Below are 15,385 nucleotides of genomic sequence, written 5' to 3' on the forward strand. Positions count from 1 at the left end.
TTCGCAAGAACTACGTCGCTATTCTTCGGGAGAATTCCATTTAAGGTCCATAAGCATTACTCTTACACTTTCGTCTCAGGCTCTTTTGACCTGTTAACACTGTAGCAGCATGTCTCTGGATTCGATGTTTGTTAAACTTTCTTGATGTGAGCTCCAAACACTGGAACAATACACCAAAAGTGATGGTACAAATGGTCGGTATATGATTTAAGTAAAATGTTTGAAACTCCTTCCACGCACTGCAGTGGAGGACATTTGCTTTTGGGTGTAATTATTTTTTCAGCCTTGTATAGAACTTACCCGCTCGAGATTCTATTCTACAGATCCGTCGTCAACCGTTCCTAGCGTTAGTAATGGATAGTATTCCAAACGTGAGAGGAGCTCAGGCATTAATGATAGTGGAATGTTTGTACACTATAAACAGTGTGAGTAAAACAGGGTAAGTTAGATGCATTGGCTTGGCAGTATGCTTTGCTGAAAATAACTCTCACTACTGTTACACCACATTCCTTCCAACACATTAGGCTGCTATCCAGTTCTAAAATTGAAGCATGAGTACGTGTAAAACCGTTAGCTTTAGAGATGTGTCTGTATTGTAATGGGAAACGTTCACTTAGATCTAAATTTGGAGTGCCTGAAATGGTGTAGCTTTGTAAAATATGGTCACAGCTATGCGTTCCACCCAATGTGGAGATGTTTGCTATGGTGATGCCGTCGTCCCTAACGTCAGCCTAGACTCCCAGCACAAAGACGCCCTCTCGCAGAAGATGATGGTGTTCAGCTATGACTTATAATTACAGTCTTTAACTCTACAGAAACAAACGTCAACAGAATTAATAAAAATAATAAGTGACAGATACATGAGCAAAGTACGGAATATCACGCCGGATATATAACTGAATTGAAGAACTTCTTAAACTGGAACGTAACCCTTAGGAGCCAAAGGTTACAAATAGAATTTTAGATTTGGTGCATGATGTTCAAAGTTGAGACACGCAGGAAAATTTCATGAACAGATTACAGAAAAGAAGCTTTATTGCCTACTTTACCAGAGCATTCAATGCTGAATTTTGTCAGTTAGTAACGCTTTATTAATAATAAAAATCATTGATAATGGTGTCATTAATACGAACATTTTGATGGCGGAAAGTAACATAGTGCTTGAGCTGAACATGATTGTGAGTCTACCCAGAGCCTGTTTCTAACATTCTCTCGTGTTCATTTTCTAACTATCAACTTCTTCATAATTTTGTTTAACTGGCTTCAGTGTTCTTGCACCTTTATAGTGTGGAAGATTCTGGTAAATTTCAGCTGCTTTGATGACACAAAGGGAAGTAGAATATGTAAGTCTCTGTACTTCATATACTTTAACCTTTAACCCGAAACATTTCTTCAATATGTGTAACTAGATGTCTCGTAGACATATTAATATTCTTTATTACGTAACTCAACATTAGCTCATACTATGAGCATATGAAATACTATCCCGCGCTTATACAAACTTCGTTGATTACGTTAATTAAAATGAACTTGAAACATCGTGAGTGTGTGTAGTCATGTAGTAAAAATCTTGAAATTACTGTTAGTATTGTTACACCGGTCACGACATTAATGAGTGTGAACTAAAAAGATTACATAAATTATAAACGAAGATAAAAATCAAATGAACTAAAATATTAATTCGCTGCATTTTTGCACACTAGATGCACACCTTTCTATCACATTTCAGGCAAATTAGCTATTCACGTTTGGAACGCTCGTATCACTGCTTATAAACCCTTTTCGTTTTCATTAACGCAGGACACTACATAGTCGTCTTCCTCTTTTCCATCCTATCAGCTGGTGTACCTCTAAAACGTCCTCATCAAATAACTCTCCTGTATTCGAGATTTGGTACATATTTGTGCCAAAATTCGATTTGTGAATTTATTTGCAATAATTATAAATGTTTCGACGATTAGACTTACCTAATTATTGCACGCAACTCAAGCTGATTGTTGAATGTTGCTTTACACACGGCAAGCATTGAAGGGAAGATATTGGTTTTTCTGTAGTGCTACTACACCGAGTGATCGAAATTAATTGTGGGTCTGAGAGCCCGTTGTTTTGGGTTAAGTGTTCACCTCGGTTTTTCATTATCTATTTCTGTAGCAGAGAAAACACTGATACTTCTGCAGCAACGATGTGCTTTCTTGCTATTAATATTTTGAAAATCTTCCAGCTCTTCACTGAGAGATTCTTTGTAAAACGAGATCAACGGTGGCTTCTTTTAAAATGCAACCACAGCATTTTGTTCAAGCCTTTCACTGAGTCCTTGGGACAATAACTGAGTCACTTAGTGTGATGAAATCACTGTCAGTCGTCTGAACCATCTTCAATTTTTTGCTTGTCTTGGAAATGAGCAATGCCTGCTCATCAGGTACAAAAATGGAAGGATTTTTTTTTGCTACCTTCTCAATAATTCTAAAATCTTTACCACTTTCCATATAGGAATGACCATAAATTATTAATTTGTGATATATAGTTTCAGTGTGTATATTCTTGGTAATTTAATGCCAGAGCTTTACAGTGTATTTATTTTCACGTTTTTAACCCCAGCAATGTATTTAACTGGTGCAGGCAATCTTCTTACTTAGTTTAAGAGGCAAGAGGCAATTCCTTGGAGTCTACGAGCAGTTTGACTCTCGTGTAAAACGTACATAGCTGCAACTCCAGAAGCTAAATCGTGTATAGCCTACAAAAGTTGTTTGCGCACAGCCGTCTTGCACAATATGCTCTGCTGCAAGGAAGTACAGGTGTACGGAATATCGTCTGTAAGTCAAGACGTATTGCTATTTGTTAACTGTCATATTTTGTACATTATTTTGCCATGCCTTTTGCTTCTCTAGTTGCTTGTGCCTTACGCAAATGTAATTTCTTTTCAAGAACCAGTGTCTGATCAGTTTTTGTGTTTCCATTAACTATCCAATTCTACTACCTGCCACACATCACAGAAGTACCAATACAGAGTGTATGAGGAATTCCTTATTGAACCACGATCTATAGTAACTCTCTTTATAAATCGTAAATTATTTTCTGCCTAAAACTCTATGTAGAGCTGATATATTTAGGTTATATCTAGGGTAGGATCCAAATTCTTAATGTTAGGAAAATTCTTTCTACTAGAATGATTCCTATGTTTTGGAAATAAGTTTATGTGCTCTTTAACAAACTAAACATGTTCTTCAGTTATCTTTTTTCCTGTTTTTTATGTGCTCAACAGTCTTTTGGGAGCAACTTCAGTGGAAGAGTTCTGAGACAAGACATTGGAAAGCGTTTGTTACTTACATCCAACATCAGCAAGAAAAACTGTTTACATACTCTGACTCCTTCCAGAATGATAAGTGAAGCTTACTTTTTTTGTATTCGTAGCACGTTTTGTGGCACATTGCCTCTTGTGTCTTGAAATTGAGGAATTAATGTATGATGTTCGGAGATCTCAGATATCTGGATTGCAGTATTCATCAAATTCGTGTTGTCTCTCATCTTCATTAATATTTTCAATACATTTAAATTTGCAATTGTGAACAAACGGCCTTACCATCTGGTGTTCATTAATTTTCCCCTGCAGATATGTATAATATTTTCCTTCATTTCGAACTCTAGAGCATTTATTTCTGTTGCAGTTCTCTTGTCTTCTTAATCTCTTCATTCCCTTTTGTTATGGATATTCCCTTTCAATAGATCCAACAGATTCTACAGCAGTGAATGCAATTGAAGTAAACAGTATTATGCATTCTTTAATCGTTAAAATTTTCTGACGCCGTACGATGTATAAGTACCGTATAGAGCAGGGGTTCCCAAGAAAATTTTCTCGAGGACCCCCTCACGGAGCATGATTGGTACCTTGTCCCATCACAGTATCAAGTACGTAAAAAAGACAAATTAAGAGTTCTTTTACACGTTTTCTATTTTTGGTACTTAGAAAAAACATTGACATATTCACTATTGAAAAAATATTGAGCTTAAAACTACCCGTGCAGGAAGCGGCCGAAACAACAAATCTGTTGTCATACGAAATATATTTGATATACTTTTTATTCTAATAGCATCTTGCGGACCCCTCTGGCATAGCTCGTGGACCCCTGGGGGTCCGCGGACCACCTGTTGGCAACCACTGGCATAGAGACTAATACAAATGCAATCAGTTATAAAATAGTAAGTGATACATGTTAATGTATGTACCTTACTTACATAATAATAAATTATTTATAAATTTATTCATGCTAATATATTTAATAGACATGATAAAACCCTTATCATTTTCCATAAATGTCTGCTTGTTGTTTGTGGTTTAAAAAGGTCAACGAATTGTGTATGAAGTAAAATAATAACAATAAGTCAGAGATAATAAATATAAGAATTTTAAATTACTTATAAACAGCTTCTGTTAAAGACTCAGATAGGAAGACAAAGAGCTGCTTGTTGTTTGCAGTCACTTGGTAGCCAAGGGATACAACTGCGTGTACATCATTTGACATCCAAAAAAAAAAAACAAAAAAAATGAAATTGTCTTAGCAGTTTTCTTTTCAACAATTAGCTGTCAGTACCACACTGATTGTTACTTGCATCTATTGGCCATGCGGATTTGTGTCTGCTTTAACTACTGAAATCTGCACTTCCCTCAAAAATTAAAAGTTTGTCACTTATACCTCTTGGCATCTATTGGTCTACTAGATATGGTTGTGTGGAAGGCGAAGCAAGTATTGCATTTTATTGGATGGACACTCAGAAGATGCTATAAATCCACCAAAGAGACTGCCAACACTACACCTGTCTGTCCTCTGCTAAAGTATTGCTATGCAGTATGGCTCCTTACCAGATAGGACTGACGGAGAGCATCGCAAAGTGCCAAGAAGGGTAGATCGTTTTGTATTACCACGCAACAGGGGACACGGAGTCACTGACATGATACGGGAGTCGGAGTGGCAATCATTAAAACAAAGATGCTTTTCGTTGAAGCGAGACCGCTTCATGAAATTTCCAACTTCAACTTTCTCCTCTGAAGGCGAAAATATTTTGCTGACCCTCATCCACGTTGGGTGAAATGATCATTGTAATAAAATAAGATCAATCACTGCTCACACAGAAAGAAATAAGTTTTCGTTTTGCTGCGCTTGTTTCAACAGTGGAACGGTAGAGAAACAGCGTGAAAGTTCTTCGAGGTACCCTCTGTGAGGCACTTCAGTGTGAATTGTAGATTAGTCCTGTGCATGTAGATGCAGATGAAGAGTTGCTAGGAAACAGCTTGTTGTTCTTAACGCTAGGGAAACTCGTTATGTTTGTTCGCGACCCTGGATATACGTGCCTACGTCGATACTGTGTTCAATATAGTTCCATATGAATAAAATAGAGAATATCATACAAAATTTGTGACTGGCTTGGGATGTTCCTAGCAAATAGCGTGTTGTTCTTAATATAGGGGTAAAATCGTGCTTTGCATACATTTTTTTAGAAAGTATTATTACAGTTTCTAACATCGGTGCCGCCTGGAGAAGTGTGCATGATGATGTTGGCTTTCGTCTCAGCGTTCAGCCCAGGCGTTCGTCAACATAGTAAGCCGCTATTCACTTCTAAAACTGAGACATGTTTAAAACTTTAGGGAAGTCTCGGTGTAGGTGCCTGCTGTATATGCATCCAGGTGTGTTGAAGTATCCAACGCACATGAAACACTAACAGACATACGTACATCTCGAGGTGATGATGTGGCACTTACGTATTGAGATTGATACCGTGTCTGTCTTAGAACATATTTTTTTAATTGCTGGCTTTCGGGACATGCCCATACAGCCATCTTAATAGTGTAATGTCAATTACGACCATGTGACAGTAAAGACAACACAACAGCCACTCCCCAAGCGGAAGAAACTTCTAACCCAGCCGGGAATCTAATCCAGGTCTCTTAGGTTAGTAACCAGCTGTCATGACCACGCAACTACCAAGACTGACTTCCTGGGACGTGGAGTTGTTGCTTGCAGTGTGTACAGTGAGCTATGGGCGATACTGGCGTTGAGTTGTATGTAGTCATCCAGCCTGGGCAGATGCCTTTGGCTCATGAAGGGTGGCACAGGTAATTGAATCGCGAGTCACGGCACGTGATGGGGTGGCAGCAGTAGTGGCCAGAAGTGGCGCGCCTACACCACGGCGTGGCATGGCATGTTTAAATAAAGACCATGTGTATATCCCTCCTATTCCTCTCCTCCCACATACAGAAGTGTAATCTATTTCACCACCAAATCAGTGGGTTATTCAGTTTTAAAGTAACGCCAGGTGCTCTAGTTATAACAGCGAGCAGGTTTCTCATCATTTCAAATTTAGGGTAAGTGGAGTTTGATTTTCTTGCCATTTTTAAATTCAGCACTTGAGAATTTTTGATGGATTCAAACTTGGGGTGAAGTCAGAGGGGAACTGAACTTTATTTTAGGAAGAGCAGCATGTGTGACGTCACATCTTGAATTTTATAAGTGTCCTGACTGCTATAAATACACATACAAGTTGGAGTGAAAAATAGCTCGGGGAAAATCGATTCTCATTCAAGGAAATGAATTTAGCTGAGGACAAAAACCCAGTGGTCATCTTTATTGTATGCTGTACACCTACTTCCACCAATAGGACAATGTTCCATATTGGATTTTGAATTTCTAGCAAATTTATATGTAGGACAGCTTGGACCTACGGGGGAGACTAACATCATTTGTTTCAGGTGAGTGATAGCTGGGAGTGAATAATGACTTGGAGAATACATGTTAAGTAGGTCAGCAGGCAAGTTCAGACTGACTACTACCTGTGGCTTGAAAAGCATATTTACATATCCACAGTTTCAGACTAGCAAGACAAAATAATCTTTTGTCTAACAGGCAGGCTAGGACATGCAGAGGAAACAGATACCTTTGTCACAGGTGAGTAAGCGATGTCAGGGGAAAACCAAGTGCTCATCTAGGATTCTATTCTTAGTACAAGTGACCTACTTTCACCAAAATGACAATGCAACGCCTTAGATTTCCTGTCGATATGGACTTGAGTCAACAGCCTTGCTTGCACAATTATGTCACAGAAGTCGGAGGGAAGGGGGGGGGGGGGGGACTTACTCCCACAATTACGCTATTTCAAATTTCCCATATTTTTTTTATTTCCCACCATTTCTTGAATTTGGCACCACTTTGTACATCAAGCAATTAGCCTATTAGGGAAAAAATGACAGTAGCACATGTAGGAGAGGGAAATCTGATGATATCATCAATGACATCATAGGAAGGGAAGACGGTAGCTACATCCTTTGTTCCAGAACTCTCCTAGCCTACATCTACGTCTACATCTACGTGATTACTCTGATATTCGCAATTAAGTGCCTGGCATTCAATGAACCACCTTCAAGCTGCCTTTCTACCGTTCCACTCTCGAACGGCACGTGGGAAAAACGAGCACTTAATTTTTTCTGTGCGAGCCCTGATTTCTCTTATTTTATCGTGATGATCATTTCTCCCTATGTAGGTAGGTGCCAACAGAATGTTTTCGCAATCGCAGGAGAAAACTGGTGATTGAAATTTTATGAGAAGATCCCGTCGCAATTAAAAACGCCTGATGCGGATCCCATATCGCACAGCAATACTCCAGAACAGGGCGGACAAATGTAGTGTAAGCAGTCTCTTTAGTAGATCTGTGGCACCTTCTAAGTGTTCTGCCAATGAACCGCAGTTTTTAGTTCGCTCTACCCACAACATTATATATGTGATCGTTCCCATTTACGTTATTTGTAATTGTAATCCCTAAGTATTTAGTTGAATTTACAGCCCTACCTCTTGTGGAGTCCATATGTACACAAATGAAATAAAAATAAAGATTTCTTATTAATTTACTACTGAGAGATTAATGAAAGTGATTATTAATTAACATTCAAGCAACAAACTACAACACTGACAGAGCTATTCAAGTGAAAGGTAATTGACATAGTTAAGTCTTTTTTTTAAGTTATAGCGGTCATATTTCTATGAAATCGTCAAGTTCATTTACTTGCGATGTCTTCATTGCAACGATTCGGGGAAGAGAATTAATGATTATGTCATAATGCGAAAAAATTACTATTATGGAGATGGAAATGTCTTTTAATAAATGAAGTAGTTGTGGAAGGAAGATTGCGTTTAACATCCCATCGACAACGAGCTCATTAGAGACGGAACACAAGCTCGTATTAGGGGAGGATGGGGAAGGAAATCGGCCGTACCCTTTCAAAGGACCATCCCGGCATTTGCCTGAAGCAGTTTAGGGAAATCACGGAAAACCTAAATGAGGATGGCAGGATGCGGGTTTGAACCGTCGTCCTCCCTAGTGCGAGTCCAGTGTGATAACCACCGCGCCACCTCGCTCGGTGCAATGATTTCGAGACGATGCCTGGCAGCTCTCTGCCTTCTCTCATATCATCTTCTGTTAAATTTTCTGGAGTTTGTAGTGAGACAGAGTCAGTAAATTACAATGGCTTACACAGACAATAAATCTCTGATACAAATATAATGAATGACGTATTCTCAGAAAAAACAGTAGCTTATGTAAATACACTTCTGAAGTACAATGTAGTATTATGTCTGGTTAATAAAATGTCCTTCCAGCACGACTTGAAGCTGCAGTGGTCACTTCACAAGATGGTGGCGGTCCCTTTGTTTATGTGGTGCACCTTTACTTTGGAGAATAGCACCCACATAATCATGCAGCCTAGGATTATAAGCTGATTTAGCCCGTAATTGTAGACGAAGTTCCCAGACCAGCAGCTGATATGTCGCATACGATCGCAGTGTCAAATCCTACTTCTACAGTGCTGTATCCCACAAGGCAGAGCGCCTCCATGCGGTGCAGTACTGTGATTTGGGTTGCCTACTCACCAGGTGCAAAGCGGCGGGACGACGTACCGTTGAAGAGGGTACATCTATATCGCCCTACATGCATTGCCTGTCACGTAGGCAGAAATAGAGTTGGACGGTGTAATTCCGCCTGCCTGGGCTGATTGACGTGACAAGCTGAGTGGCCTGGAGAGTCGGTCGCTGGTTGTTCTTCCAGAACCGATATCCAACCTTCTAGTTACGACAGCGGACAACAGCCTGCGACCAGTCTTCGACAGCCGCCACTGGTCCCCAGTTTCATCGCTTCGCCATTGGACTTGCAAGTTCTCGGAGGTATCTACTAACCGGGTAACAAATGTAACCTATTGCGAATACATAAACAGAAAAACCTTTTATTGCAGAACATCATTGGAATTAGTTACTTCCATAAAATATCTAGGAGTACGAGTACGGAGCTATTTTCAAATGGAACGACCACATGAAATTAATCGACATTAAGGCAAATGCCAGACAGATTCATTCCGACGAATCTTCAGGAAGGAAGGAAGGAACTAGCTTACAAAACACTCGTTCGTCCAATACTTGAACACTGCTCGTCAGAGTGGAACCCACACCATATCGGACTGATAGAGAAAATTGTTCCGTTGTAAAGTCAAGCGGCGGCACGCCAGGAGGGGAACGTTAGAGCAGAGGGGCCGGTGAGACGACGTCAGGGCTGACAGACCCCTCTCCAGGACGACAACGGGACAGCAGCGCCCTCTACACCATGAGGATATAACGGCCGCACCGCCTGACCGCGGCCAGTTCTACGAATTCTACAGAAGCATCAAGGCCCACGACCTGGATAGAAGCATTCACTACACTACTTCTCCTGTATTACGAATTGTATATACCGAAGAGATTTCTTGCCTGTCTGTCACCCTTTGCTCGCGACACATCTGTATTTCACAACGATTAAGAATTGTAATCATTAATACCATTTGCTTGGATTGTTGTCTAGCGATCCGAGAAGCAGGTTTCCCAGACTCTCCATATTCCACGACTAGGCAGGATACAACAAAAGTAGTGAAGACCCATATAACATCGCCACTTTTCGTTATAGGTTCATTTAATAAGTACGAGGGCGTCACAGATACGATCAACCAGCTCCATTGGCCGATGCTGCAAGAGAAGCGTTCTGCATCACGGTGAGGATCGCGAGCGTATATTTCTACAAGAGTCAACGAACATATTATTTCCTCCTACGTTTACCTCGCGGAAAGACCATGAAGATAAAATTAGAGAGATTCGATCCCAAACGCTTACCGGCAATCTCGACTGGAACAGAAAAGTGGGAAGTGACAATTGTACACGAAGTACCCTCCGCAACACACTGCCAAGTGGCTTGCGGAGTGTAGGTGTAGATATAGATGTACCTGTTAAATATTGTGCCTGACATCGGATTTACCCCAAACAAGAGGTTTGTATATGATTGTCTAACAAATAGTGTAAACTTTGAATCTGAACCGTCATTCAATAGTTGTATTAGCTGTAACCCATCTTAGTAGAAATCATGTAATCATTACACGCGCGTTAAATATCGTACTGTGCTGACGCTCAGCAAACCTCGATTTTAAAGTGTACACTACAACGGAGCACAAAACATCAAAATTTCTTCACATGGTGACGAGAATTATTAGAAATAAAGAATATAAATTCAAATCAGTTCATGGCTACACAGTAAGCGCATTTTCCAAAAACTACGAAGTGAAATAATTGTTATGCTTGTTTAAAACTATTAGAACAGCGAAATTTTGAATTGTCTGTGTAGCCAACAGCGCGAACGTACCCGCTTCTACGACGCGGGAGGCGAGCCAGTGCCGTACCGAATACGTCATGGGGGCTAACGACGAGGGCTGTTGGTGTTCCCATCAAGTATGTGGTTTTCAGGTGGTTTTCCACATCCGACTGGGTAAATGAAGTATCTCCCGCCGCAGGTGCACACTATGGAAACATAAAAACTTACCATATTTGATCATGATACCTTCGGTAGACACAGATAAATATGGTATCAGAGTCCGTCCCGGAGAGTAGGGGGTGGGTATGGGGGGTGGGGGGAAATGGTGGTGTCATGAAGGACATCCCGCCGCTACGGCAGCCAGATCCGACATATAACGATATCGATCACGTAGGTAAACGGGGAAAGGCAAAAAGAAAAGAGAAGATAGGCGTTATAACAGTGAAAACTTTACATGTCAATGTGCAAAATTCACAAGTGGATGTCTCATTACAAGTGTTAATCTTACTACAAAATATACAGTAGACACAAATAGCTTACTTTGAAGAAGTTGACAAACCCAGAAAATGAACCAGCTAAGTAAATGAAGTAGCCGTCGCATACGTTCCCGAGTTGACACACAGCAGAAACCTTTTCTATCAGTTTCGGGCATAAGTTCGTAGCGTTTTATGTTTTGCATGTTGGTATTCCGGTCGCTATGGGTTTATTTGTCTATTGCCATTTTTTATTTGTAGTCCACTCTACCAGTCTAGGGGTAGCGTCTTTGACTCATAATCAAAAACGTCATCGGTCCCAGGTTCGATCCCCGCCACAGCCCAAATTTTGATAAATAATCAGCATTGGCGACCGAAGACTTCCGGCATAAGAAGTCAGCCTCATTCTGCCAACGACCTTGTCAAAGAGGGCGGAGGAGCGGATAGGGTTCAGGGCACTCTCTTGTCATAGGGGTGGGAAATTGCCCCTAAAGGCGGAAGAATCAGCAATGATCAACGACATGAGGATGCAAAAGGCAATGGAAACCACTACATTAAAGACACGTAACGTGTATCCACAGGACATGTGGCCTGTAACTGAATAAGTGTCATGATGATCTCTCCATTGGCAAAAAATTCCGGAACAGTCCCCCATTCGGATCTCCGGGAGGGGACTGCCAAGAGGGAGGTTACCATGAGAAAAAGATTGAATAATCAACGAAAGGATAACGTTCTACGAGTCGGGGCGTGGAATGTCAGAAGCTTGAACGTGGTAGGGAAACTAGAAAATCTGAAAAGGGAAATGCAAAGGCTCAATCTAGATATAGTAGGGGTCAGTGAAGTGAAGTGGAAGGAAGACAAGGATTTCTGGTCAGATGAGTATCGGGTAATATCAACAGCAGCAGAAAATGGTATAACAGGTGTAGGATTCGTTATAAATAGGAAGGTAGGGCAGAGGGTGTGTTACTGTGAACAGTTCAGTGACTGGGTTATTCTAATCAGAATCGACAGCAGACCAACACCGACAACGATAGTTCAGGTATACATGCCGACGTCGCAAGCTGAAGATGAACAGATAGAGAAAGTGTATGAGGATATTGAAAGGGTAATGCAGTATGTAAAGGTGGACGAAAATCTAATATTCATGGGCGACTGGAATGCAGTTGTAGGGGAAGGAGTAGAAGGAAAGGTTACAGGAGAATATGGGCTTGGGACAAGGAATGAAAGAGGAGAAAGACTAATTGAGTTCTGTAACAAGTTTCAGCTAGTAATAGCGAATACCCTGTTGAAGAAGGTATACTTGGAAAAGGCCGGGAGATACGGGAAGATTTCAGTTAGATTACATCATGGGCAGACAGAGATTCCGAAATCAGATACTGGATTGTAAGGCGTACCCAGGAGCAGATATAGACTCAGATCACAATATAGTAGTGATGAAGAGTAGGCTGAAGTTCAAGACATTAGTCAGGAAGAATCAATACGCAAAGAAGTGGGATACGGACGTACTAAGGAATGACGAGATACGTTTGAAGTTCTCTAACGCTATAGATACAGCAATAAGGAATAGCGCAGTAGGCAGTACAGTTGAACAGGAATGGACATCTCTAAAAAGGGCCATCACAGAAGTTGGGAAGGAAAACATAGGTACAAAGAAGGTAGCTGCGAAGAAACCATGGGTAACACAAGAAATACTTCAGTTGATTGATGAAAGGAGGAAGTACAAACATGTTCCGGGAAAATCAGGAATACAGAAATACAAGTCGCTGAGGAATGAAATAAATAGGAAGTGCAGGGAAGCTAAGACGAAATGGCTGCAGGAAAAATGTGAAGACATCGAAAAAGATATGATTGTCGGAAGGACAGACTCAGCATACAGGAAAGTCAAAACAACCTTTGGTGACATTAAAAGCAACGGTGGAAACATTAAGAGTGCAACGGGAATTCCACTGCTAAATGCAGAGGAGAGAGCAGATAGGTGGAAAGAATACATTGAAAGCCTCTATGAGAGTGAAGATTTGTCTGATGTGGTAGAAGAAGAAACAGGAGTCGATTTAGAAGAGATAGGGGATCCAGTATTAGAATCGGAATTTAAAAGAGCTTTGGAGGACTTACGGTCAAATAAGGCAGAAGGGATAGATAACATTCCATCAGAATTTCTAAAATCATTGGGGGAAGTGGCAACGAAACGACTATTCACGTTGGTGTGTAGAATACACTCCTGGAAATGGAAAAAAGAACACATTGACACCGGTGTGTCAGACCCACCATACTTGCTCCGGACACTGCGAGAGGGCTGTACAAGCAATGATCACACGCACGGCACAGCGGACACACCAGGAACCGCGGTGTTGGCCGTCGAATGGCGCTAGCTGCGCAGCATTTGTGCACCGCCGCCGTCAGTGTCAGCCAGTTTGCCGTGGCATACGGAGCTCCATCGCAGTCTTTAACACTGGTAGCATGCCGCGACAGCGTGGACGTGAACCGTATGTGCAGTTGACGGACTTTGAGCGAGGGCGTATAGTGGGCATGCGGGAGGCCGGGTGGACGTACCGCCGAATTGCTCAACACGTGGGGCGTGAGGTCTCCACAGTACATCGATGTTGTCGCCAGTGGTCGGCGGAAGGTGCACGTGCCCGTCGACCTGGGACCGGACCGCAGCGACGCACGAATGCACGCCAAGACCGTAGGATCCTACGCAGTGCCGTAGGGGACCGCACCGCCACTTCCCAGCAAATTAGGGACACTGTTGCTCCTGGGGTATCGGCGAGGACCATTCGCAACCGTCTCCATGAAGCTGGACTACGGTCCCGCACACCGTTAGGCCGTCTTCCACTCACGCCCCAACATCGTGCAGCCCGCCTCCAGTGGTGTCGCGACAGGCGTGAATGGAGGGACGAATGGAGACGTGTCGTCTTCAGCGATGAGAGTCGCTTCTGCCTTGGTGCCAATAATGGTCGTATGCGAGTTTGGCGCCGTGCAGGTGAGCGCCACAATCAGGACTGCATACGACCGAGGCACACAGGGCCAACACCCGGCATCATGGTGTGGGGAGCGATCTCCTACACTGGCCGTACACCACTGGTGATCGTCGAGGGGACACTGAACAGTGCACGGTACATCCAAACCGTCATCGAACCCATCGTTCTACCATTCCTAGACCGGCAAGGGAACTTGCTGTTCCAACAGGACAATGCACGTCCGCATGTATCCCGTGCCACCCAACATGCTCTAGAAGGTGTAAGTCAACTACCCTGGCCAGCAAGATCTCCGGATCTGTCCCTCATTGAGCATGTTTGGGACTGGATGAAGCGTCGTCTCACGCGGTCTGCACCTCCAGCACGAACGCTGGTCCAACTGAGGCGCCAGGTGGAAATGGCATGGCAAGCCGTTCCACAGGACTACATCCAGCATCTCTACGATCGTCTCCATGGGAGAATAGCAGCCTGCATTTCTGCGAAAGGTGGATGTACACTGTACTAGTGCCGACATTGTGCATGCTCTGTTGCCTGTGTCTATGTGCCTGTGGTTCTGTCAGTGTGATCATGTGATGTATCTGACCCCAGGAATGTGTCAATAAAGTTTCCCCTTCCTGGGACAATGAATTCACGGTGTTCTTATTTCAATTTCCAGGAGTGTATATGCGTCTAGCGACAAACCATCTGACATTCGGAAAAATATCATCCACACAATTCTGAATACTGCAAGAGGTGACAAGTGCGAGAATTACCTTACAATCAGCTTAACAGCTCATGCATCGAAACTGCTTACAAGAATAATATACAGAAGAATGGAAAAGAAAATTGAGAATGCGCTAGGTGACGATCAGTTTGGCTTTAGGAAAAGTAAAGGGACGAGAGAGGCAATTCTGACGTTACGGCTAATAATGGAAGCAAGGCTAAAGAAAAATCAAGACACTTTCATAGGATTTGTCGACCTGGAAAAAGCGTTCGACAATATAAAATGGTGCAAGCTGTTCGAGATTCTGAAAAAAGTAGGGGTAAGCTATAGGGAAGACGGGTCATATACAATATGTACAACAACCAAGAGGGAATAATAAGAGTGGACGAGCAAGAACGAAGTTCTCGTATTAAGAAGGGTGTAAGACAAGGCTGTAGCCTTTCGCCCCTACTCTTCAATCTGCACATCGAGGAAGCAATGATGGAAATAAAAGGAAGGTTCAGGAGTGGAATTAAAATACAAGGTGAAAGGATATCAATGATACGATTCGCTGATGACATTGCTATCCTGAGTGAAAGTGAAGAAGA

The sequence above is a fragment of the Schistocerca cancellata genome, chromosome 2 (assembly GCF_023864275.1).
Source record: "Schistocerca cancellata isolate TAMUIC-IGC-003103 chromosome 2, iqSchCanc2.1, whole genome shotgun sequence".
In the NCBI taxonomy this organism is placed as follows: Eukaryota; Metazoa; Arthropoda; class Insecta; order Orthoptera; family Acrididae; genus Schistocerca; species Schistocerca cancellata.